General features: G+C 36.3%; 2 long non-coding RNA genes across 4 annotated transcripts; both read left to right on the forward strand.

Moving 5' to 3' along the window:
• The first annotated feature begins 2,919 nt into the window (after positions 1-2,919).
• LOC127841877 (uncharacterized) lies at positions 2,920-14,192 on the forward strand. Its single transcript, XR_008031388.1, has 3 exons — positions 2,920-2,966; positions 12,899-13,114; positions 13,521-14,192. It is a non-coding gene; the product is annotated as an uncharacterized LOC127841877 (long non-coding RNA).
• A 2,357-nt stretch (positions 14,193-16,549) lies between these two features.
• Positions 16,550-27,544, forward strand: LOC127841872 (uncharacterized). 3 transcript variants are annotated; one of them, XR_008031382.1, is made up of 6 exons: positions 16,550-16,879; positions 20,628-21,126; positions 22,064-22,274; positions 22,743-22,855; positions 24,192-24,401; positions 24,857-27,544. It is a non-coding gene; the product is annotated as an uncharacterized LOC127841872 (long non-coding RNA). The 3 variants fall into 3 exon arrangements; XR_008031381.1 differs by having other exon boundaries at positions 20,628-22,274; XR_008031383.1 differs by lacking the exon at positions 16,550-16,879 and adding an exon at positions 17,033-17,099 and having other exon boundaries at positions 20,628-22,274.
• Positions 27,545-27,872: the final 328 nt, after the last annotated feature.

Raw genomic sequence — 27,872 nt, forward strand, 5'->3', positions numbered from 1 at the left:
AACATTTGTTATTGATTTTCATTACATTTATATAAACATGTGTGTGTTAGTTACATTTTTAGTGAGGCTGTTTTTGGGGAAAACCCAAGCTTTTGTCATAGCCAGCTCGTCCGCCGTCTGACGTAGGCGTCGTGCTAAAACCTTAACATTGGCTCTAAAATTGGCTCTTAATGTAAAGTGCTTCCACCTACAACTTTGAAACTTCATATGTAGATGCAACTTGATGAGTTATACACGCCACACCCTTTTTTTGGGTCACTAGGTCAAAGGTCAAGGTCACTGTGAAATTTATTATCAAACTTTAGCATAGTCTCTAAAATTAAAGTGCTTCCACCTACAACTTTGAAACTTCATATGTGGTTGCACCTTGATGAGTTCTTCATGCCACACCCATTTTTGGGCCACTATGTTAAAGGTCTAGGTCACTGTGACCTCTAATATAAAACTTAAACAAAAACCTTAACATTTCCTTTAAAATCAAAGTGCTTCCACCTACCACTTTGAAACTTCATATGTAGATGAACCTTGATGAGTTCTACACGCCACACCAATTTTTGGGTCACTAGGTCAAAGGTCAAGGTCACTGTAACCTCTAATATCAAACTTTAACATAGGCTCTAAAATCAAAGTGCTTCCACCTACAACTTTGAAACTTCTAATGTAGATGCACCTTGATGACTTCTACACGCCACACCCATTTTGGGTCACTAGGTCAAAGGTCAAGGTCACTGTGACCTCTAAAAAAAAATTCCGACAAGCTTTCGCAGCCGAGCGTGACACCCCTTATGCTGTGCTCTTGTTGATAAATGTGTTTTAGTCCTAAATATACATACAAGAAAAACATCAAGCTATTCTGCTGCTACAGTGCTGCTGAGTCAGGACAACGATGCTCAGCATGTGATGGACAAGAATAACCTGAATACGCATAAGGTAACATAGACCCTTTGTCAGACCTTTTCTTGGTCATTTTGGGGAAAATGCCATTGTGGTTTTTGAATATTTTCCTGTGAAAAGTCAATTGATTTGGGAAAAACTAATTTAATATCATTCTTTCTAATATATCAAATTATACAAATAAAATCATTTTATGATAGTTATATACTTTGTTAGATCTAATTGAAATATGATTGAAATATAATAATTATAATGCATAAAAATGGGAACATCACATTTTCAGGTGATTTACGTGTTTTTAGTTGAAAAAAACGCCCTGATCACTTTTATCAGATTTTTACACAGTAACATATATGCCAAAATTTGACAACAAATGGTGAATGTTTGTGTTTCTGGGAAATTTTGATCACTTTTGTTGTAAATATTTATCAGAATGTCCTTTTAATAATGGAATATACGGGATTATCGGGTAATGAGTAGCAACTGTAAAAGTAGTAAGTTGGCAGTAATAGATAAAAAGTATGGTTTCATACGGATGTATTAAGGAATCGATCGAGACGCAATTATGCGTATCTATGCGGGAAAGGTTTAAAACAATTTTTGTTAAATCTTGTTATTAATGACTTTATTGCTGTTTTTTTCTTGAAGAGTCATAACGCACCGTCATAACATCATTTCACTCTAAAAAAAACAACCCACATATGTAGGGTGCAGCCCCCCCCCCCAATGGCCCCTGGGACGTCTGAAAAAATTCCTGTTGAAAGCCCTGTAATTATAATAAGGCACTTATTTAAAAACAAATAAAATGCTTTGGGTATGGGTCTGTTTTACAGACCCATAAATACACCAGGAACGCGCCGTCTTGTGTATTTCCTGTTTACACTGTAACTCCAATATAGCGCGGTCAATGTGGTCCAAGCCGCGAAACAGCGTTATAACGGATCCGCGTTATAGGTTCTGAGCTCATTTACTTCAGGGCGCTATAAAAAAAAAACAGGTATAGAATAGCCTATAATATAGGTCATGTATATTGCCATGCCGTGTTGACGCAAATACATGCATATAAACCGAATCGTATCGATAACAGTATACATACCGCTTTTCTTATGTGCACATTTATCCGATAATCCAATAAAATTGCAACATCACTTAAAAAATAATAATCTTGAACATTAATGACGATATATGTTTAAGAAATTCGTAAACACAACCGTACGCATATATGCCATTTTCAGAAGTGTTAAGAGTACAGCGCATTATGGGTCAGAGCTTTCATTGGACGAGCGACTTTAAATTTAGATTGAATGCAATACGACTCATGTACAAAAAATTGTTTTATTGCGTCATACGCATGCAAAAAACGTGTTTCCCGGGGACTTTCTGATACCGCGCGAAAATGAAAATGAAACTCTGTTAACAATTGCCGGTACACTGCGTTCACATGTAAATAAATCGTCTGCATTATTTAATTTCTTATACACGAACTGAAAGATTAAATGACATAATACTAGAATGATAATGAAATGACAGAAAAAGTTGTTTTATACAGTAGGCAGTATATTTCACAGCCGCTCATTTAATATAGTCAAACTGCAACCATATCAAAGTAAGAATGTTTCAATCGTTTTGAATTACTTGAATTGTATATCTATCCCGCTTGCACTTAACTTATGGAAATTATCGCACTGAACCGCTCTGATGAGGAATACATGTAATAAACACTGACATGCGAGTTTTTCACACCTTTATTGACATTACATAACAGATTAACACCAATTAGCTGTCGGTGTTGTTTAACCTCGAGGCGATTATAATCGGTTAAACGGACGGTTGTATAAAGCAATCAACATGACTGTGATTGCCGCCATCTTTGAATTGTCTGAAAATACATGAAGTTGCATAATACGGATTTGAATCAGAAATCAAATGGAAGGTTGGAGAAAAAATGGGATCCAAGCACCATCCGCGTTATATTGGATTCAGCGTTATAACGGAGCGCTTTATATTGGAGTTACAGTGTATTAAGAATGCAAAAAGATGAGGTGGTAAAGAACAGAATGAATTTACATATGGTAAAATATCCTCTTTAATTGTTTGTATATTACATATGGTAAAATATCCTCTTTAAGTGTTTGTATATTTACATATGGTAAAATATCCTCTTAAATTGTTTGTATATTGCATATGGTAAATATCCTCTTAAATTATTTGCATATTGCATATGGTAAAATATCCTCTTTAATTGTTTGTATATTACATATGGTAAAATATCCTCTTAAATTGTTTGTACATGTATATTGCATATGGTAAAATATTCTCTAATTGTTTGTATATTACATATGGTAAAATATCCTCTTAAATTGTTTGTATTCCTCCTCATGAAATTTTGGTGGTGACAAAAGTATTTCATGGACATATAATTAGTTAATGTGTGGATTACTCAGTTTGGAAAAGTAAATGAGGAATTTGTGTCAGTTCATTTGCCGTGTGTTTGTGATAAATTTGTGGATCAGTAAAACCTTAAAATGATAAAAAAATAGCCTCAAACGCATAATAAAGGTTTTGCAGTGTTACCTCTGTATTAAAAATGCTAAATATGAAGTGGACAAGAATATGATATGATTTCATAGAAGTTATAATTGCGTCTTTTCTTTTATGTATCGTGTTAACAGCACGACTTCATTTACTTGAGGATCAATAACTCAAAACATTCTTCAGCTTGTTGCTTTCCAACTTACCAATACAGAAACCTTAGTAACACAACACCACAAGAATTTCAGTCATCAGTCATTCAGCCTAGAGTTTGTATCAAATTGTGAGATATTTAGTTGTCAAATATCGGGGCCAAAATCGGCCCCATAACAAATGATGGAACTATCTAATTTTCCCAAACAACTTCCTAAAATTCCCAATTGAAGGTAAAGTAAAAGAAATTTATCACAATACCAAGTTTATCTCTCTTCCCAACTTTATTAATTGAACCTTATTAAATGCAATATTGAAAACGCTTATTCTCGATTGTATAGTATTTGTAAGCAAAAAACCAACAACACAAATGACCCAATTTGTGGTCAAAACACCAAGAATTGTCCCTAGCTATTAGAAGGACTCCGGCCTCATTGCACAAACTTAAGTTAAGTCTGCTTACAGTCTGTTGTTGAGTGTTTTTACAAGAAACATATGTGCCTCCCTCTGGGATAATGGGACTAAATGCATGTGTGTAAAGTGTGGTCCCAGATTAGCCTGTGTAGTCTGTACAGGGACTAAATGCATGTGTGTAAAGTGTGGTCCCAGATTAGCCTGTGTAGTCTGTACAGGGACTAAATGCATGTGTGTAAAGTGTGGTCCCATATTAGCACGTGTAGTCTGTACAGGGACTAAATGCATGTGTGTAAAGTGTGGTCCCATATTAGCATGTGTAGTCTGTACAGGGACTAAATGCATGTGTGTAAAGTGTGATCCCAGATTAGCCTGTGTAATCTGTACAGGGACTAAATACATGTGTGTAAAGTATGGTCCCAGATTAGCCTGTGTAATCTGTACAGGGACTAAATGCATGTGCGTAAAGTGTGGTCCCATATTAGCCTGTGTAGTCTGTACAGGGACTAAATGCATGTGCGTAAAGTGTGGTCCCAGATTAGCCTGTGTAGTCTGTACAGGGACTAAATGCATGTGCGTAAAGTATGGTCCCACGCTGATTAGCCTGTGTAGTCTGTACAGGGACTAAATGCATGTGCATAAAGTATGGTCCCAGATTAGCCTGTGTAGTCTGTACAGGGACTAAATGCATGTGTGTAAAGTATGGTCCCAGATTAGCCTGTGTAGTCTGTACGGGGACTAAATGCATGTGTGTAAAGTGTGGTCCCAGATTAGCCTGTGTAATCTGTACAGGGACTAAATGCATGTGTGTAAAGTATGGTCCCAGATTAGCCTGTGTAGTCTGTACGGGGACTAAATGCATGTGCGTAAAGTATGGTCCCAGATTAGCCTGTGTAGTCTGTACAGGGACTAAATGCATGTGCGTAAAGTATGGTCCCACTCTGATTAGCCTGTGTAATGTGTACAGGGACTAAATGCAGGTGTGTAAAGTGTGGTCCCAGATTAGCCTGTGTAGTCTGTACAGGGACTAAATGCATGTGCATAAAGTATGGTCCCAGATTAGACTGTGTAGTCTGTACAGGGACTAAATGCATGTGTGTAAAGTGTGGTCCCAGATTAGCCTGTGTAATCTGTACAGGGACTAAATACATGTGCATAAAGTATGGTCCCAGATTAGCCTGTGTAGTCTGTACAGGGACTAAATACATGTGTGTAAAGTATGGTCCCAGATTAGCCTGTGTAGTCTGTACAGGGACTAAATGCATGTGTGTAAAGTGTGGTTCCAGATTAGCCTGTGTAGTCTGTACAGGGACTAAATGCATGTGTGTAAAGTGTGGTCCCACACTGATTAGCCTGTGTAGTCTGTACAGGGACTAAATGCATGTGTGTAAAGTGTGGTCCCAGATTAGCCTGTGTAGTCTGTACAGGGACTAAATGCATGTGCATAAAGTGTGGTCCCAGATTAGCCTGTGTAGTCTGTACAGGGACTAAATGCATGTGTGTAAAGTATGGTCCCAGATTAGCCTGTGTAGTCTGTACGGGGACTAAATGCATGTGTGTAAAGTGTGGTCCCATATTAGCATGTGTAGTCTGTACAGGGACTGAATGCATGTGCATAAAGTGTGGTCCCAGATTAGCCTGTGTAGTCTGTACAGGCAAATCAGGGAAGATACTTTCTGCATTTACAGAATTTTTCGTATATAGGAAGTCTCTTCTTTAAAAAAAATCTGTCTAGTGGAAAGTGTTGTACCTTATTAGCCTGTGTGGCTGTACACGCTTATCTGGGACAAAACTTAGTGCACAATTTATAAAGACCTGGCCTAAACTAAGTCCCCCTACCGTCTGTTAACGAGTTGTACAAGATAATACCAGGTGAGCCTTGTTCTGGGATAATAGTGCTTAATGCATTTTAGTGCCATCTACAGAATAGCCTGTGCAGTGGGCACACAGAGTAATATGGGATGATACTTTCCGCTTTTGAGGACATTTTTGTTTAAAGGGAATTTGTATGCCCCCGTCAGGGTGGCATATAGCAGTTGAACTGTCCATCAGTCAGTCAGTATGTCAGTCTCTCCGTCCATCTGTAAAAAACACTTTAATATTTGCCATAACTTTTGCAATATTGAAGATAGCAACTTGATATTTGGCATGCATGTGTATCTCATGGAGCTGCACATTTTGAGTGGTAAAATTTCAAGGTCAAGAAAATCCTTCAAGGTCTAGGGTCGAAAAATACAAATCCAAGGAAAGTAATAAGCTTTAAAGGGAGATAATTATCATATATTATAAATTTTCGTTTAAAGATAATTTGTATGGCCCTGGTAGTGTGGCATATATCAGTTGAACTGTCCGTCAGTCAGTCAGTCAGTATGTCAGTCTCTCTGTCCGTCCGAAAAAAAATTAACATTGGCCATAACTTTTGCAATTTTGAAGATAGCAACTTGATATTTGGCATGCATGTGTATCTCATGGAGCTGCATATTTTGAGTGGTAAAATTTCAAGGTCAAGATAATCCTTCAAGGTCTAGGGTCGAAAATTCAAATCCTAGTAAAGTAATAAGCTTTTATGGAGATAATTATCTGACCTGCCAATTATTTATTTTTTTAAATATATCAAAGCGGTGCAGTAGGGGGCATTGTGTTTCTGACAAACACATCATGGTTAAAGGTCAAGGTCATCCTTCAAGGTCTAAGGTCAAAAATACAAATCCAGGGGAAGTAATAAGCTTTAATGGGAGAAAATTATCATATATAATCATATGAAACCATACAACTGAAGGATAATCAAAATGACATTTTATGGTCAAGCCAAGCACACAATGTCACTTTTTGGCATACAAGTATCTTAGGTACGTTAAGGTTACCTGTGAATCTACAGTCACGGTAGTGGTTTATAATTAATTGCTACTAAAATAGAGATTTGACAGAGGCAATTATTTTCAAGGGAAGTAATTTATATAATTATAAATCTCAGATTATATATTTCCCTATCAAGAATTTAAGTTATTTTTACAGTTACTGTACAGATTTTCTATTTTGTTTATTTATAACTTAAATGATTGATTTGTCAAATGTTTTTTATGCCCCCTTTCCGTCACACTTTGCATTTAGGTTTTGAAAAATGCTCATAAATTCTATGTCCCTTGAGATATAACCTTCATATTTGTTATGCATGTGTATATGGACAAGGCCTTTCCATACGCATAAAAATTTTGACCCCTGTGACCTTGACCTTGAAGTTAGGGTCCGCGTTTAGGTTTTGCAATCTGCGTTTAGGTTTTGAAAAGTGCTCATAACTTCTATGTCCCTTGAGATATAACCTTCATATTTGGTATGCATGTGTATACGGACAAGGCCTTTCCATACGCACACAAATTTTGACCCCTGGACCTTGACTTTAAACTTAGGGTCCGCGTTTAGGTTTCGAAATCTGCATTAGGTTTCGAAAAAAGTTCATAACTTCTATCAAGCGTTTATAGGGGGCATAAGTCATCTTATGGTGACAGCTCTTGTTTTTAAATGATATAACTATCATTTCCTACCTGTACTAATTGTGAATGGTTGGTTTCATTACTTACCTGTGGACCTATGTACATAGATACATGATGAACTGCGGCAATGATCTCTTAGATAAACCACAGGCCTTGCTGGTCAGCGATGTCTGACTTGGTCATTTTTACTGTCTACTGACCCCCCCCCCCCCCCCACGCTGTAGGGTGGCATATAGCAGTTGAACTGTCAGTCCATCTGTCTGTCAGTCGTTGGTCCGAAAACTTCAATATTGGCCATGACTTTTGCAATATTGAAGATAGCAACCTGATATTTGGCATGCATGTGTATCTCATGAAGCTGCACATTTTGAGTGCTGAAAGGTCAAGGCCATTCTTCAATGTTAAAGGTCAAAAACAAAATCCAAGGGAAGTAATAAGCTTTAAAGGGAGATTATTTCTATACCTGCCAAATGATAAATATAAATTTTATTTCAAAGTGGCGCAGTAGGGGGCATTTTGTTTCTGACGAACACATCTTTTGTTTCCAAACAAAAATCAAGTCTTAGTAAAAAAGTGTCGTCTCAGGTTAGCCTATGAGGACTCCACTGGCTTATGTGGGAAGACACTTTACACATTCATTAAGTCCCGTTTTTCAAGAGCGATGCTCAAGTTAAGTCCGTTTAAGGATTGTATTTATACATTCTTATGAGAATAAATTTGGTATAACAAACAATACGATTTAAAAAGTGGTTATTGGGACAATGGTGTTCATGTTAATGCACATTAAAAATAATTGTTAAGAGATACTAATGTAAGCAATGTTTGATTGAATTTAGAGCGCTTAATTTTGAATGGCTCTTGTGCTTTTTTAAACTTTTCTCACAGAGGTGAAGTCCCAATATATTTATAAATTACTGTAAACGAGTATCCAAACTAGAAAACTAATTCTTATATAATTGTGGAAACTTAATTTATTTAAATAAAGAAAGAATGAACATAAAATGCATAATAAATACAATAAAAATGTATTAAGGGAACCTATGAATTTTGACTTGTTCACAGATAAGCAGAATAGTAATTTTCTAAAAATTATAATATAAAGTCAAAACCTGTTGGCTCAAACTCGCTTGGCTCAACTTTCCAGTTTGCTCGGACTATCCTCGAAGCATCTTTTTTGTGTTGCTAAATATTCATATACATTTATGTCAAATGGCTCGAATTTGCAGGGGTCGGGTTAAAGTCTCATATTTTTTTAAGTCCCTGTCACAATTTTCACATTGTTTAGTTTGCCTGGCTCTAAAACGCCTAGGGTCGCATAAAGCTGTTACTTGATCATGAGCACTTGATTATAGGCTCCCTATAATTTCAAACATGTTATTGACTCAATTGTGAATTGATTTGAGCAAAAGATGACAATCTGGCGTTTTTGTAGATGCTATAATATTATGGCTGGAACGGCTGCATCACAATATGGTTAATTAAACAATCCATCCAGAAGGCCAAAAGCCCAAGAGGACAAAGCAAGCATACAGTGTTTACTAAATACACAGTTTATGATTATACAAAATAAAAATCTACTATAATAGTTAGAGTTACAGTTATAATATGTCAACTTGAAGGAATAGACAATTTTGTATCTATGCGTCGTCATGTCATTCTTAAATAAAAACACAAGCAAATAAAGTAATACATGTGTTGTTTAATACTTGGGCGATGTGCATATAATGCTTATATATTGCTTTGTTTCTTAGCGTTATTCCTTACATAAAATCATTGTTTGATTGTTTGTGTTACTGTTTTAAAATAGTGATTACTTAAAAATGCCATGTATATAAATTCTGTTCTTACTGATTCAAAAGAAGAAAGTAGTACGGAGATTAGGCAGTATGAATACTCTTCAACTGGAGATGTAAATCTATTGCAGATTTATGTTAGTAAACATAAGTATATTTAGATCGGTTGGATCGACTTCTGGATGGCTAAAACTTTTGTTGTCAGTCCAGGCAAGTTAGAGTCATTGGGTTTCGACTTTATTCAGCAATCAATGTTTGCATTGTATTTAAACTAAGGAATACACCGGACTAAAATAAATCAAAATTATTGTTCTTAATGAACAATCATAAATTTAAATTAAAGATAAATAAAATAAATCTTGTCAAACACATTTCTAAAAACATGTTGATTAAGTACTGTAAATTTGTTATAATTTGTGGTACATTAATTAATGTTGATTTCGTGGGTTAACTCAAACACATAACAAAATGATCCAAGCAAATTCGTGTTTTTTTTTTCAACAAGTAAGTAATGCACGAATTTACATGTCCACACAAAAGTATTTATTTTAAAAACCTCCTAGTGTTATGCCAACTAATATAAATGATTTTTCAGGATCAGGGGTGTAGCGTTCCAGTCTCTAGCTTGAATTGTTGACCAATATTTTGCATCTGTTTCATCAGTCAGTGCCTTTTTTGAAGTTGTAGTTTTTCTGGAAGGGGCATGATTCTGGGCTATTTTTTCTTTTTATGGAATCGCAGTTTTTTTGCAAATTTGAGAGTTTTGTGGGTCACAATTTAAAGAAGTTTGTGACTAGAATTTTCGCAATTTTAAGAAGTTTGCTACCGGTACTCATTTCTTCACTATAATTAAAATTCGAGAATCATTTTTCTTTCACAAAATGAATGGGTCAAAGGATGATACAAAACATGACACAAAACATGTCCTGTGATCGGATTTGTGTTTGTGGGCAATTGGGTAATATGTTTAGAGAAACTTGTGTTTCCCCTCAACATATCAAACAAAGTTTATGATAGCAATTTACTTGGAAAAAAAATCATTTCTTGGTATTGGTTACTGTAAAAATGTGGATTTTTAGGCGTCACCAAAGAACGGGCAAACTAGTGTTGTCAGTGTGTAGTCTTTAAGGGCAAGTGGCCTATAACATAATTTAAATCCAATGTATATGAGCAGTAAAATATATGGAAACGTAAAGTGATACATATAATGAGTACAATTGAAAAACAATGTTAAGAAGATGACTTTCTATTATTTGTTTGTTTTTAAACGGGAGAAAAACTTCTTTAAAATGGGGCTTAATGCATGTGCTTAAATTGTTGTCGTTGTCCTAGATTAGCTTGTGCAATCCAAACAGGCATATTTGAGACAACAATTTCATATGTTTAGTATTTTTGTTGAAAAGAAATATCCTCTTTATAAAAATCCAGTCAAAAAGTGTCCTTCCTGATTAGGTTGTGTGGACTTCACATGTTAATCTGGGACGATTATTTGTAATATTTAGGAGCCGCATATTGGGTAATGAAATTACATCAGTATGAATATACAGGTTGGTATACAGTGTTTTATTAGCCAACAATGTTTTAATACGAAATGGTTTGATTATATTAATTTTCGTGCTATTGAGGACAATAAACCAATGAAATGCCAGATTAGAAATTCATTAGAAGGAAATGTTGCCTATTAAACACCTTCATAACCAATCAAGAAGCATAGTTTAGTATAGATTGTAATATAAACATTTTGAGCTCATCTATTTTTTGAAAAAAAATTATGAGCTATTGTCATCACGTCTGCGTCGGCGTTGGCGTCCGGTTAAGTTTTGCGTTTAGGTCCACTTTTCTCAGAAAGTATCAATGCTATTGCATTCAAACTTGGTACACTTACTTACTATCATGAGGGGACTGGGCAGGCAAAGTTAGATAACTCTGGCGTGCATTTTGACTGAATTGTGTGCCCTTTTTATACTTAGAAAATTGAAAATTTTGGTTAAGTTTTGCATTTAGGTCCACTTTTTTCAGAAAGTATCAATGCTATTGCATTCAAACTTGGTACACTTACTTACTATCATGAGGGGACTGGGCAGGCAAAGTAAGATAACTCTGGCGTGCATTTTGACAGAATTATGTGCCCTTTTTATACTTAGAAATTTGAAAATTTTGGTTAAGTTTTGTGTTTAGGTCCATTTTATTCCTTAAGTATCAAAGCTATTGCTTTCATACTTGAAACACTTACTAACTATCATAAGGGGACTGTGCAGGCAAAGTAATGTAACTCTGACTGGCATTTTGACAGAATTATGTGCCCTTTTTATACTTAGAAAATTGAAAATTTGGTTATGTTTTGTGTTTAGGTCCACTTTATTCCTACAGTATCAAAGCTATTGCTTTCATACTTGCAACACTTATTAACTATCGTAAGGGGACTGTGCAGGCAAAGTTATGTAACTCTGACAGGCATTTGGACGGAATTATGTGCCCTTTATACTTAGAAAATTGAAAATTTGGTTAAGTTTTGTGTTTTGGTCCACTTTACCCCTAAAGTATCATAGATATTGCTTTCATACTTGGAACACTCGCAAACTGTCATAAGGGTACAGTAAAAGGACAAGTTGCATAACTCTAGATGTCATTTTTACGGAATTATGGCCCTTTTTTGACTTAGTAACTTTGAATATATGGTTAAATTTTGTGTTTTGATCCACTTTACTTCTTAAGTATCAAGGCTATTGCTTTCAAACTTCAAATACTTTCATGCTATCATGAGGTTACTGTACCTGGCAAGTTGAATTTTACCTTGACCTTTGAATGACCTTGACTCTCAAGGTCAAATTATTAAATTTTGCTAAAATTGCCATAACTTCTTTATTTATGATTAGATTTGATTGATACTTTGACAAAACTACTCTTACCTGACATACCACAATAGACTCCACCCAAACCCGTGCCCCCCCCCCCCCCCCCCCCCGAATCCCCCCCGCCTATTTTTTTTTTTTTTTAAGATCATCTCACAAATGACCACCACACCCTCACACTATACCCCCCCCCACCCCCTCCCCAAATTATTTTTTTAAATGGTTAAAAAACAAAACTATTTATTTTGATTATTTTATGTTTGAAATACCGTCCAACCATCGCACCCAACAATCCCCCCCCTCCCCCCCCCCTCCCCCCCCTCCCCCACTCCCCCCACCCGAATCCCCCCCCCCTAAATTTTTTTTTAAGATCATCTCACAAATTACCACCACACCCTCATACTATACCCCCCCACCTCACCCCCCCCCCAATTTTTTTTTTGAAACTTAAAAAACACAAATATTTATTTTGATTATTTTATGTTTGAAATACCGTCCAACCATCGCACCCTAGAATCCCCCCCCCACCCCCCCCCTCCCCCCACCCCCCACCCGAATCCCCCGATTTTTTTTTTGCATTTTTGGAACATAATGTAATGAATGTCCACACCCCCACACAATGCACCCCTCTTCACTCCACCCCTCCCTCCTTTGTGATTGAAAATGAGAGTCCCTTCACCTTTAAAAAGAAAAAAGATGAGCGGTCTGCACCCGCAAGGCGGTCCTCTTGTTTACAAGTTCACATCACCCACTGTGCTGTTGTTTTCAGGACAGCACCACCATTGATATCGAGTTGGCCCAGCAACAGCACCAGTCCGGCCTGCAGGAGCCCCAGTCCAGGACGACCCATCCACTCCCCTGACCCATAACTCATCATACTTGATATCCCGAAAAATGGGGCCTTATGCATGTGCTTAAATTGTTGTCACAGATAAGCCTATGCAGTTTGCACAGGCTAATAATGGACAACATTTTCCTCTTAAAGGTATTTTTTGTTGAACAAATAATCCTCTATGAAAATCCAGACTAGTCAGAAAGTACCCTCCCTTTTTAGCTTATGTGAATTTCACATGCTAATCTGGGACGACACTTTCTAACATTAGTGATCCGCATATTGGCTTATGAAAATACATTTCTAGAAATGGAGTAAAGATTATAGATATAAATTTACAGATAAGTATAGCATTAGCCAACACTTTTCTTGTTTTAATACAAAATGACTTAATTGTATTTATGTTTATGCTATTAAGGACAAGGAACCAATAAAATGCCAGAATAGAAATTCATGTTTTTGAAAACCTTCACAGCCAGTCAAGAGGCATAGTTTGTTATAGCTTGTAATATACTTTGTTACAAGTTCCTATCACCCACTGTGTTGTTGTTGTTTTCAGCAGAGCACCAGCATTGATATCGAGTTGGCCCAGCAACCGCACCAGTCCCGCCTGCAGAAGCCCCAGTCCAGAATGACCCTCCCCCTCCATTGACTTCTAACTCCTCCCCCTTGACCTCCTGCCTAAAAAAGTCAGCATCGTTGAAAAAATCTGTTCTGCAGGAAATTCTGAGCATGATTCTGTTCTGACAAAACGCAATGCCCACTTTACGTTTTCCAAACAAAAGCCTGGGTAGTTTTGTTAAGCTAGAGTTCCGCGTGGGCTTGAAAGGGACAAGTGTTACAGACACGAAAAGTTATAGCAGAAGTTATGGTAACGCTAACAGTCAGTTGTTGCTGTTGGACATCACAACAAATATCATGAAGAATAAAAAGTTCAATCACTTGTTCCAATCGTTATGGGACAAACAGAAATTGAACAGGAGAGAATCAAGGAACAATAAAAGCGTAAGCTTTCCTAGTGGTATACGTCTGCTGTTGATAGTTTGGACAACAGAAGGGTTACGGACTGCCCCAGATTGTCCTCTCAGCGGCCAAAATATCATAATAGAACAGACTTTTAGCAATGTTACTGACAAAAAAAGGCAAAAATGACTTGGTTGTGAACACCCAGAGCGCGATACATCCATTCTTACACAGAAAGGCGGTAATAACTTGGTTGTGAAGACCCAGGGCACAAAAAAAAATACATCCATGCTGACACAGAAAGGAAGTAATGACTTGGTTGTGAACACCCAGAGCACAATACATCCATGCTGACACAGAAAATAAGTAATGACTTGGTTGTGAACACCCAGAGCAAGATATATCCATGTTGACACAGAAAGGCAGTATTGACTATGCTGTGAACACCCAGAGCACAATACACCCATGCTGACACAGAAAGGCTGTAATGACTTGGCTGTGAACAAAGAGCACAATACATCCATGCTGTAACAGAAAGGCAGTCATGACTATGCTGTGAACACCCAGAACACGATATATCCTTGCTGACACAGAAAGGCAGTAATGACTATGCTGTGAACACCCAGAGCAAGATATATCCATGCTGACACAGAAAGGCAGTAATGACTATGCAGTGAACACCCAGAGCAAGATATATCCATGCTGACACAGAAAGGCAATAATGACTTGGTTGTGAACACCAGGAGCAAGATATATCCATGCTGACACAGAAAGGCAGTAATGACTTGGCTGTAAACACAGAGCACAATACACCCATGCTGACACAGAAAGGCAGTAATGACTTGGCTGTGAACACAGAGCTTAATACATCCATGCTGACACAGAAAGGCAGTAATGACTTGGCTGTAAACACAGAGCACAATACATCCATGCTGACACAGAAAGGCAGTTATGACTTGGCTGTAAACACAGAGCACAATACATCCATGCTGACACAGAAAGGCAGTAATGACTTGGCTGTAAACACAGAGCACAATACATCCATGCTGACACAGGCAGTTATGACTTGGTTGTGAACACAGAGCACAATACATCCTTGTTGACACAGAAAGGCAGTTATGACCTAGCTGTGAACTCAGAGCACGATACATCCATGCTGACACAGAAAGGCAGTAAAGACTTGGTTGTGAACACCCAGAGCACAATGCATCCAGGCTGACACAGAAAGATAGTTATGACTTGGTTGTGAACACAGAGCACAATACATCCTTGTTGACACAGAAAGGCAGAAGGGACTTTGCTGTGAACTCAGAGCACGATACATCCATGCTGACACAGAAAGGCAGTAATGACTTGGATGTAAACACCCAGAGCATGATACATCCATGCTGACACAGAAAAGCAGTTATGACTTGGCTGTAAACACAGAGCACAATACATCCATGCTGACACAGAAAGGCAGTAATGACTATGCTTTTAACACCCAGAGCACAATACATCCATGCTGACACAGAAAGGCAGTAATGACTTGGATGTAAACACCCAGAGCACAATACATCCATGCTGACACAGAAAGGCAGTGATTACTTGGTTGTAAACACAGAGCACAATACATCCTTGTATGACTTGGTTGTGAACACCCTGAGTACCCTACATGCATGCTGACACAGAAAGGCAGTAAAGACTTGGTTGTAAACACCCAGAGCACAATACACTTCAACACCGTTATTTCGAACACCGATAATCCGAAGTCACCGTTATTTCGAAGTATTTTTCCGGTCCCGATTTTGGTTCTTCTTTGTTTAATGTAAAATTTCATTGTTAATCCGAACTTCGTTTAACCGAAGAAATCGTTAATTCGAAGTGATTTTGTCGGTCCCAACACTATAATTCGCACCTAATTATCAATCTTTAATCCGAAGTCAAAACTGCAAAATACTGAGCGTAATTTCACACCTTTGTCGTGGCGCGTCAAAAGCCGATAATTACACCTTTGTCGTCTGCGCGAACGCCGGTGTTCAGAGAGACATCGCGTATTATTTAAAAAAAAAGGTTAATTCATTTCCGAAAATGTATTCATATGTATGTATGTCTGATAATTTGTGCTATTCGTTTTATTTTATATGTTCTGTAAATAGAGAAAAATAAAAACAAGATACAGAATCGTTTTATTCCCCCGTTTGTTACTTTCTTTTACCGTTTGTTACGGTTCTTTAATCCGTTAATTCATTTCCGAAAATGTATTCATCTGTATTTACATGTATGACAATTTGTGCTATTCGTTATATTTTATATGGTCTGATAATTTGTGCTATTCGTTATATTTTATATGTTCAGATAATTAGCGCATATTCATTATATTAAATCTATTCTGTACTTAGAAAAACATAAAAAGAAGAACAAGAATCGTTTTATTCCTTCGTTTGTTACAAGTAGAAATTTTACTTTTTTTAAGTAAACAATTATTAATAGTAGCGTTGAACTGAACCATGCGATTTCCACAACGTTTTATTATTACAGAATCCTCAGAAGTCGTCTGTCAAATGTTTATTTCGAATTATCGTTAATCCGAAGTTTTTTTAACGGTCCCGACGACTTCGAAATAACGGTGTTGAAGTGTACATCCATGCTGACACAAAAAGGCAGTAAAGACTTTGTTGTAAACACTAAGAGATCCATACATCCATGGGGTGTGCCACAGCCGCAAATTACGCCCACTATTGTGAACAAGGTTCTTAAAGTGAACATATCTGGTTTTGTTATGAGCACATAGCACTCCAAGCCCAAAAGGCCTCGCATTGAATTGATGCAAGAGAAGGCTTTGAAAAATAACAGCAGTTTTGTTGTGTGGTCCAATACGTCCTTCGACTCTCAACCTGAAGAAAGCAAAACTCAAACTCATCTCTTAGAAATATCAGCAAGGCCAGCATGTCATCTCAGCTTCTTGAACTTCAGGTGAGACCTTACAGTGTTAATTATTTTGTTGAAATTGGGGCAGAAATTCAGCCCCATTCTTATCTCATAAAGTCTATATCCATGATTACTGGCTAAAGTTCTCAATTCATGGTTTCCCGGAAGAAAAAGAAGGTTGCAACATTGAGTTAATCAGAACTCAAATTCAGCCTTTGGCAATATCAGCTAGGCCAGCATATCAGCTCAGCTTCTTGAGCTTCAGGTGAGATCATACAGCAGGGTTCGCACAGGGCTTGAAAAGTGCTTGAAAACGAGTCCTAGGCTTGAAAAGCCCTTGAACTAAGGTTGGCCTTGAAAAAGTGCTTGAAAAGTGCTTATTTCATGTAAAAAAGCCTTGAAAATGTTTATTTCTGTTCAAAATTACTTTTATCATTGCCATGAATTTTAATCGTTCTTAAGGAAAATATTACGAAAATTTATCATAAATTCCTTTGCGCAAAAAGTTGAGTACGAAATATAAGTTTGGTACACTATTGGGTACGAAACGTTAAGTGTACACGTCACAGATTATGTGTACTAGGTCAGAGGTTCTCCGTTGTGATTTATTTTCGCGAATAAAAATGCAGCGATGGGGTAGTGTCGTTTCAAAGCAGAGTGGTTAACTGAATATTCCTGGCGCTACTTTCTGGTCATAAACACTGATGAAATGCAGAAAAAATGCTTAAATAATTACCACTTATACGAAACGTCAACATTCTTTAAATATGAATATTCATGGCGCTATTTTCTGGTCATAAACAAGTTGTCAAAATGACGTTAATTGTTATGTTTTGCGCGAAACTTATGAATATTTCTGGGTACAGAAAACAAATGACATTCGAAAAGCACAATGTTTGGTCTATATGAAGACCATTGGGGTCGGGGGAATGGGGGACAGCGCTTTGAAAAGCCACTATAAAGAGGAAACCCACAAAGAAAACATGAAATTGAGAAGCAAACAGGGTTCCTGCAATGTGTTTTTTGGTGAAACAGGAAGGTACTATTGTTAAAACTGTTGAATCTAAAACAGTCATAAACAACAACAGCTTTGTGAAATACAAAATGTAATAGTAACTGATTTATGTTTAAATAAAATGAACTAGGTTGTTTGATGTGAGCATAGAAAGAGACAATGTGTTTGTTTATAATAACTTTAAAAAGTAAATACATATGTGAGACTCATTGAGTTAAGGATGGATAATGTGTATTTGTATGTAATGACTATAAATAACATGTATGAGTTATTGAAATAAGTTTAATGTGTTCAAGCAAATAAATGATATATACTGTGTTAATCGGCCTTGAAAATGAAAATTTGGCCTTAAAAAGTCCTTGAAAAGTGCTTGAATTTAGGTTTGAGATTTCTGTTTGAACCATGTACAGTGTTATTCATTTGTCGAAATTGGGGCCAAAATTGAGTCCCATACCTAATCATAAACAGTTTATTTTTTCCATAATTACTGGCTAAAGTTCTCAATTCAAGGTTTGACCCGAAACAATGTTTTAATAGGTTACAAATTGAGTTTGTTTCCTTATGCAGCTCTATAAGTTGAACCTTAGTGCAATTTATCTTGATAGCACTTATTCTCAATTTTTTAAATTATGTTTGGCAAAAACTACAACCATTTTCCCAATTTAATTCAAAACACTATGATTTTTTACGAATTGTCCCAATCCAAAAATGGTAAAAATAAACTCTGCACAGAGCTAGCCCCTAGATATAGCACATGTTAAAGTTTTTTATCAGAATAACTGGCTTAATTATACCCCCACAAACGAAGTTTAGGGGGTTTATAGAAGTGAACTTGTCTGTCGGTCTGTCTGTCGGTCCGTATTAAGTGTCCGCTCTCTAATTCAAGTAGTTTTCATCCGATCTTCACCAAACTTGGTCAGAACTTGCATCTACATGATGCCTAGGCCAAGTTCGAACATGGGCCTTGCCGGGTCAAAAACTAGGTCGCGGTGTCACTTAGTGCGTTTTAAACATTCAGCATGATGTCCGCTCTCTTATTCAAGTAGTTTTCATCCGATCTTCACCAAACTTGGTCAGAAGTTGTATCTAGATGATCTTAAGGCAAAGTTCAAACATGGGCCTTGCCGGGTCAAAAACTAGGTCACGGGGTCACTTAGTGCGTTTTTTAACATTCAGCATGGTGTCCTCTCTCTTATTCAAGTAGTTTTCATCCGATCTTCACCAAACTTGGTCAGAAGTTTTATCTAGATGATCTGAAGGCCAAGTTCGAACATGGGCCATACCAGATAAAAAGCTAGGGCACAGGGTCACTTAATACGTTTTACACATTGAACATGGTGTCCGCTCTCTATTTCAAGTAGTTTAAATCAGATCTTCACCACACTTGGTCAGAAGTTGTAACTAGATGATGTGTAGGTCAAGTTCGAACATGGGCCATGCCGGGTCAAAAACTAGGTCACGGGGTCACATAGTGTGTTTTAAACCTCACCATGTTGTCCGCCCTCTAATTCAAATAGTTTTTATCCAATCTTCACCAAAATTGGTCAGAAGTTGTATCTTGATAATGTTTAGGTCAAGTTTGAATATGGGTCATGCCAGGTCAAAAACATGGTCAGTGGGTCAGTTACTGCGTTTTGAACATCACAATGTTTTCTGCTCTATAATTCAAGTAGTTTTCATCCAATCTTCACCAAACTTGGTTAGAAGTTGTATCTAGATGATGTCTAGGTCAAGTTTGAATATGGGTCATGCCAGGTCAAAAACTATGTCACGGGGTATCTTAGTGAGTTTTAAACCTCACCATGTTGTCCGCTCTCTAATTAAAGTAGTTTTCATCCAATCCTCACCAAACTTGGTCACAAGTTTTATCTTAATGATCTCAAGGCCAAGTTAGAACATGGGCCATTCCGGGCCTAAAACTAGGTCACCGGGTCACTTTGTGCATTTTTTTCACATTCAGCATGGTGTCCGCTCTCTAATTCAAGTAGTTTACGTTCGATCTTCACCAAACTTGGTCAGAAGTTTTATGGAGATGATCTTAAGGCCAAGTTAGAACATGGGCCTTTCTTGGTCAAAAACTAGGTCAAGGGGTCACTTAGTGCGTTTTAAAAATTGAGCATGGTGTCCGCTGTTTTTTGTGAAGATGACATGCAAAATATTGTGTGTCAATGCGGCATGTGGGGGTATTCGTCACGTCTGTGACAAAGCTCTAGTTTGCTTATTTCACTAAGTTTAATAACTATTTTGAACTCGCATCTATTGTTTCTTATTAAATGCCATACAGTTATATTGTCTCACATTAAAAGTTGTTAAGTCTCAGGTATAAGTCATAAACTTTCACATTTAAAGGTGTGCAGACTCACATTTAAAAATTGAGATTGTTACATTTAAAGTTGTGTTGTCTCACATTTTAAATTGCTGAGTATCACATTTAAAATTATGTAGTTTCAAATTTAAAGTTCTATAGTCACACAATTAAAGGTGTACAGTCTCACATTCTAAATTGCTCAAGTAATGCCTGTTTTTGATTTACAAAAAATAAATATTACACCTTGCTACAAACCCAAAAATTCCAATTTCAAGTTGGCCAGGGTAAAACATTGTTACTACGTTATTCTGAGTTCTAATTGATGAAAAATTAATTGAAATATTCTAAATATCAATTATAGGCACAATGTTTGGCATTTAAAAAACAGGTCTGTAAAGTAAGGCGTTGCAAGGCTTATTCATGTGTCACTAAACAATCCGATTTTAGTTTACTTTCCATTTCCTTTTCAGTGAATTTTACTAGCAAACATGACAAACGTCATTGAAGTGAAAGTCGATGACAACCCCCTTCTTGCAAAAATACTACAACTCGCTTAAGAAATTCAGCATGAAGACGTCTTGCATCAAACCACCAAGCCTCCTTTCAATATCTCCTCCCATGTTGGCTACATCAACACTTCCAACAGCAGAGCCTTGGTGAGTAAGACTTCCGTCTCAGCATCGATGTCGCTTAGCAACAATTGGATGATGGGCGTCGACAAATTATGCCGTACAAGTCGCTCGAACTGAAACGATCTGATCCAACAGGTAGAGAGTCCATTAATGTGACTACTCGATATGTTGTTCTTGAATAATGTGAACCTTAGGCCTGGAGAGCAGTATGCGATTGACGCCATTCAACAACAGTTGTTGTCGGCAATTCTCGGGTTTGAGGTGGCGACTTCAGCGTCGGGACTCGCTCCATCTCTGTCTGGCCCAGTCACAGCAGCAGCAGCAACAAGAACAATAAGTAGTATCTTAGTGGTGTTCTGGGATATGGGGCTTCATGTATGTGCTTAAATTGTCATCCCAGATTAGCCTGTGCAGACTGCACCTACATTAAGTCCTATTAAATTGTCGTCCCAGATTAGCGTATGCAGACTGCACATACATAAAGTCCTATAAAATTGTCATCCCAGATTAGCCTGTGCAAACTGCACAAACATTACGTCCTATTAAAGTGTCATCCCAGATTAGCCTGTGCAGACTGCACAAACATTATGTCCTATTAAAGTGTCATCCCAGATTAGCCTGTGCAGACTGCACATTAAGTCCTATTAAAGTGTCATCACAGATTTGCCTGTGCAGACTGCACATACATTAAGTCCTATTAAATTGTCGTCCCAGATTAGCGTATGCAGACTGCACATACATAAAGTCCTATTAAATTGTCATCCCAGATTAGCCTGTGCAGACTGCACAAACATTAAGTCCTATTAAAGTGTCATCCCAGATTAGCCTGTGCAGACTGCACATACATTTAGTCCTATTAAAGTGTCATCCCAGATTAGCCTGTGCAGACTGCACATACATTAAGCCCTATTTTCCCAGAATGAGGCTTGTATACTTCACTTAACATCAGTATTTTATGTGCCTGAAAAGTTCCTAGCATCAAATGGGAATTATGTGCTTTTAAATTGATCACACTAAGTAAATAAAATGCAAATAGCACTTGATCTGATATCAATTTTAATCATAGAAGGTCAGGGCATGAAGTTTTGTATATTTTCGACCGAAATTCAGCCCCTGAACCAAAAGTTTATCCTTGCAGAAAAATCTGCTTTAATAGAATTGTAAAATTATATTTAATGTAGTAAAATAATTATGTAAAAGCCTTCAGCTCATTTCAATATTATTTTCTTTATTTATTTTCAATATTTATTTAAATTACTAGATTTTGTTTTAAGAGCCTGTTCCTACAGGAACCCATGCACTCATAGATCGGTACCTAGCTGAACAACAGGCTGTCTGGTCAGCTGGGCCCAGACGCCCAGTGACACTTCCTGGCCGAGGACCTTTGGGCAAATGCTCAACTAGTCCTACCCACAGGGTGGAGCCACACTGATCCTGGGGCTCCATACTTTCTTGGCCAGGGGCCAAGATAACCTCGCCAATAAGGTAGGTTGGTAATGTAATTAATCATATATAATGTGCAGTGTTTCACTCCAAATTTCAATTTGAATAGTTTGGGTGTGTTTAATATTGATATAACTGTATCCTGGCTGCTAGCTTAAACAAATCATTTATTTAAGTGTTAAATATTTATAATAGCAGCCATTTGTTTTGCCTTGAAAGGGCTCAGTAATTCACCCCGTCCTTTCTTTCAACCTTCCTTATATCCGTCCCACCTTTTAGTGTTGCACGTAACTTTATAAATATTGGTTCCAGAGGGATACAAAATGTTTGTATCAAGTGAACAATATATAGAAGGATATGTTAGTATCAAGTGTTTAGTGTATATCCCATTTGTATCAAGATCCTTCAAACATAATTTATTTCATAAATATTTGTATACTCAAACAAAATTGATTGACTTCTTATATAACTGATGCCATTTCAGAATGCATTGAATAATTTGGTTTACAGGGACTCATTCCTGGGATGCCCTAAGGTCTTTCTATCTGTTCACAGAGGTCTTATACTCACAAGTTCAAGCCCATTGAGCGATGTTCACATTATCAAACTCTGCATCTCAATAGGTAAGTCACCTTGCCATTTCAAAAGGGGCCACTGTGGCAAAGCATTCAGGAGACCCAGTTGTAATAGCCTAAACATTTTGATGCAATATAGCTTTCACAAATACCCAATAGGTAAAACCCACTACAAACTGGGGTTTCTGCTCTTCAATTAATTGACCAGTTTATCTAAGTGTAAGGCTTCAGCCACAAACAACTTTATCTTATAAAGAAATTTGAAAAAAGTGCACAAGTTTCAAGTTAAACCCTCAAACTTGCATTTTAAATTTAACATCTAGAGTTATATTAAAACTCAAAACCACAACAACAACAACAGCAAACAATTCATCAGCAGGTACCAACATATCTGACTCTTTCAATCTTTACAAAATCATGTTCCATATCAACGTAAGTGTGGTTCTTAAAATAACATTGAATTACGAAGAGGGGTCAGTGATGTTTTAGTTTAGGGGGTATATAGGAGTGAACTTGTCTGTCTGTCGGTCTGACGGTCGATCTGTATTAAGTGTTCGCTCTGTAATTCAGGTTGTTTTCATCCGATCTTCACCAAACTTTGTCAGAAGTCGTATCTAGATGGTGTCATGGTCAAGTGTGAATATGTGTCATGCAGGATCAAAACCTAGGGCATGGTATCACTTAGTTTGTTTTAAACATTCAGCATGTTGTCTTCTCTCTTATTAAAGTACTTTTCATACAATCTTCACCAAACTTGGTCAGATGTTTTATTTAGATGTCTATAGGAAACAATTGAACATTGGCCATGCCGGACCAAAAACAAGGTCACATGGTCACTTAGTGCGTTTTACGTAATCAGTTGGTGCCCGCTCTCAATTTCAAGTACTTATCAACCGCTCTTCACCAAACTTGGTCAGACGTTTTTTTTATAGATGATCTGTAGGCCATTGTCGAACATGGGCCATGCCGGGCCAAAAGCTAGGTCATGGGATCATTAAATGCGTTTTACACATTAAGTTTGGTATCCGCTCTCTATTTCAAGTACTTATCATCTGCTCTTCAACAAACTTGGTCAGAAGTTTAATCTAGATGATCTCTAGGCAATGTTCGAACATGGGCCATGCCGTGCCAAAAACTAGGTCGCAGGGTCGCGGGTGTGTTTTACACATTCAGCATTTCAAATTCTTATCATCAGCTCTTCATGTGGGGGTGTTCGCCACGTCTATGACAAAGCTTTATTTTTTAAAGTTAATGGCTTTTTCATAGAGTATTAAGTGTGTTGCCAGGGTTGAACCCGCATTTTGATACTTGACAATTTTTATGAAATGCTAGTAAAGTCTTAAAAATTGTTGTCTTAATTAACACATGACAAACTTAATTCCAGAAACCCGGATAGCAAAGCGTTGGTTTGTTTTTGAAACATTTGAACCAGCAACAGTCATCATTGGAGTTTCTGACATGTCTATGGTGTGGAACCCTCAGTCTATGAACATCATAACAGCACATGAACCAGCAGCAGTCATCATCTCAAGATTCTGGTATATCCATGGTACAGGACCCTTAGTCTGTACAGATCTTGCAGAACAAACTTCAGGTGAGTGTTCTTGTCGTGTGGATGTTTTTTACATGCTCCCAAGTTCAGAGATGTGTGAGTGCATGTAGATGTACATTTGTCAATCCATACGTACATCCAGCTGTTGGATTTGTATGTCAAGTCTAAACTCAAAAAGTATTGCTTCTAGTGTGATTAAACCAAAGATATTTGCCATTCTGTGAACTTGTCTACTTGTGTATTTTGGTTCTTTGTCTTTTAAATTATTGGAATTTTGAGACAAAAGCAAAATGTTGGAGCATGATTTCAAACCATTTTAACTATTTATTATCTATCATTATTTTATAAATAGTCTCAGGACCATCATTGCCTCAATGGATTCAAATCAGATTAGTTGTAACATTCTGAATCAAGTGCTGTGCTTGTTCTTGATTTGTCATCGGTATAAAAATAAATAAAAAACTGACATCTACAGTAACGAGTCTTTCTTTTTTCAGATGCAATTTGAGAAAATCAAACCATCCAATCTGTTGCAGCAATTGTTAACATATTGATCCCAGTCAAACCTAAGAAGCTCAGAGTTACATACTGTTTAACATGTGCTAGTCTTCATATACCTCCTGGTTTGTTCAGCACTTACTCTTTGAATGTTATGACGGGTGAAAATGAATGACCTTGTTCAGATCGAAATTGCAGAATGACACATCACAACAATTCAAGTGGAAAGCCACAAAGCCATGTCAACAGCCACATGTTGTATGTTGCCAGCCAAGCTGTATTAAAAAACACAATAGCTTACGTTTTATGTTATATGTGACCAACCAAGTTATATTCATACAAAAACAATAGTTTATGCTTTATGGGAATTGTTATGCTGTCAGTCTTTATGTTGAAATATTGTGTTCAATATAGCATGTTAAGTATTTTAAAAGCACGCATATTGCTCGTATATGCAATCTCTTTGTCTATATTATGATATCACTACATATTGTGATCCCGATAATGGTAAACTAATGGGAAATATGCTTTAATCAAAGACTTTCAAAGTGTGACAAAGCTGTCTAAATGAGGTTGGTAACTTGGACAACATTAATAAAATATTGGAGTATTTTCATGTTATAAAACATGTTTCAGTTTTCTGTTTTTTTACCCGTATTATAGATAAGCTAGATAAAAGTAGTGTAAAGAAAGGTTTAGAAGTTTTACGCTTCAGCTTTTCTGTTTATCAATCTTTCTAAAAAAAATACTAATAAATTTGCACATTCGGGTCGGTTTTCGAACAAGAATCTTGTTTAATAGCATTCGTGGAAATCCAAATAAATTATGTGCACACTTATGTAATTTACCTAAAAGTGTCGATTCTGTATTTACTACCAGTACTTTGTTGATTTCAATGGATATTGTTTGTTAAATAGTCGAGAATGGCTCTTGCATTTTTGGGAAAACTTTAAGGAAAACCTGAAAATTAAAAAAAACATTTTTTTCGAGTTTTATTAAAAGTGGCAAAAGTTATAAATGTTATTTTGTGTTGTTAGATCATAGACTTAGATGCTCATAAGTGTTTAAATTTATTTTCGGACATAATAGTTTATAATGCTTTATATTTGTATATGCATATGAAGACGACCAAAATGTATCCTCTTTAATCACTGAGTATCTTACTGGTAATCAATATCTCTTGATCACTGCATACATTGTAGAGGTATATTTGACATTTATATACAGAGCAACACTGTGAAACAATAGTATTTTAAACGTACATTATTTATTTATTGTTGCAATTGTTATAAGATAAACTCACTGTTTACATTAATTTGTACACATCATAGTCATAAAAAATATTGATTGTGTGAATCCTCATATATGTATTGAACTGTTAAAATAATGCACAGTAACAGATTCTGAAGAGAAAAATGTACTCAATGAAATATAAACACCTTGTTATATCAACTGCTTTGAATGAAGAACAACTACTTAAAATAAGTTTAATTTTGTTTTACATTATCTAAAGAAAATTTAGTACCTTGTTATTTGAAATCAGTCATTCACAAATTAAGGAATAGTGTTGTCATATGCTAACAATTGTCAAAAAAATGAAATTGTCTCTATTGGTAGAGTAGAGAGCAATAGTATTTGCTTAACAAAATATAAACAAAGATGTCTGCTTTGTAAGTGTATGTGGAATAAACACTTATGTTTGTGCTTATATTAAACGTGAATGTATTGACGTATTGCTGATAATAAAGTTTGACATTTTATTAGTTTTGTAACAATGTGTTTGACCTTTTATGTTAACATTCCCACAATTGATGTCAGCGCAGTGCCTTCAATGGAGTCATTTTCTGTAAATCTCCCACTGTTAAAGTTCAGCAAATGTTTTAAGACCAGATTTCCTTAAACTTGGAGTTGTTTATATTTAACATTTTTTGAATGCATGAAACATGTTTTTTATGTTGTAGAATAGCTGAAACTAGCTTGATGTTTGTAAATTGTTTGACATGTTAATCAAATTGATAATAGAGACCAACACTCATTATGCGTTAATTTGTATGTTTAGCTAAACAAAAAATGTTAACAAACACAAATATAAGATATATTCGTAAAACAGTATCAAATGCAATTTGAAATATAATGTTTAAATATGTTCGTCAACTCCAAATAAGCATTTTGAATAAGCAAATTAATACATAAATACTCTCTAAGGAAAGTACACGCAGGCACTTTTCAATCGCTTGTGTACTTCATAATAATCAGGGTCTTTCTAAATTCATGCATGATTTTTTATGCCTATGTCTGAATTGTGTAAATATCTGTTAAATCACTGTTAAAAAGGATTTATATATTAAAAGTTAAAATAGTGTCTAAACTTTAACCGGGCATCTGTTGCATTTATTTTTACGTGTTTATATTTTCTGGCTTACTGTGCTTAATTTTGTCTATAATTGTGCGTACTTGTATTGTGGTTTTCATATTAAGACAAAGCGCACTACACTTATGCTGTTGTTTTTGTCCACCATTTCTATACAAAATGTTGTATGTAAATAATTAAGCATGTTGATGTTGGTAATAATGTATTTCCTGATCTAATATTGATGATGCACTCAATAAAGTACATAACCATTTATGTGGACTAGTATTGTTTAGTGATATTTTGTTGTTATTACTAATAAAATCTTCAAGGATTGGCTTTCCACTGATATATAGCTTTTCCCTATTGAACCTGGAGAGCACATTTTGTTTTATTGTAACTGTCCTCTCGCCCGTAAGTCCTGTATAACACTTTTGTCACTCTTCATTATTCTTCATAATTTTAAGAAATACATATTCCTTACAAATCCTATTTCACATTCATTTCTACGAACCATTGTTATAAAAAAATGCTTGTGTGAATGATAGTATATGTATTGAACTGTTAAAATAATACAACATAACACATTCTGAAGAGAAAAATATACTTAAGGCATCTGAAACAACTTTTAATAAAGGACAACTATGTAAACAAATATTTTTTGT

This window comes from Dreissena polymorpha, chromosome 8, assembly GCF_020536995.1.
Source record: "Dreissena polymorpha isolate Duluth1 chromosome 8, UMN_Dpol_1.0, whole genome shotgun sequence".
NCBI lineage: Eukaryota > Metazoa > Mollusca > Bivalvia > Myida > Dreissenidae > Dreissena > Dreissena polymorpha.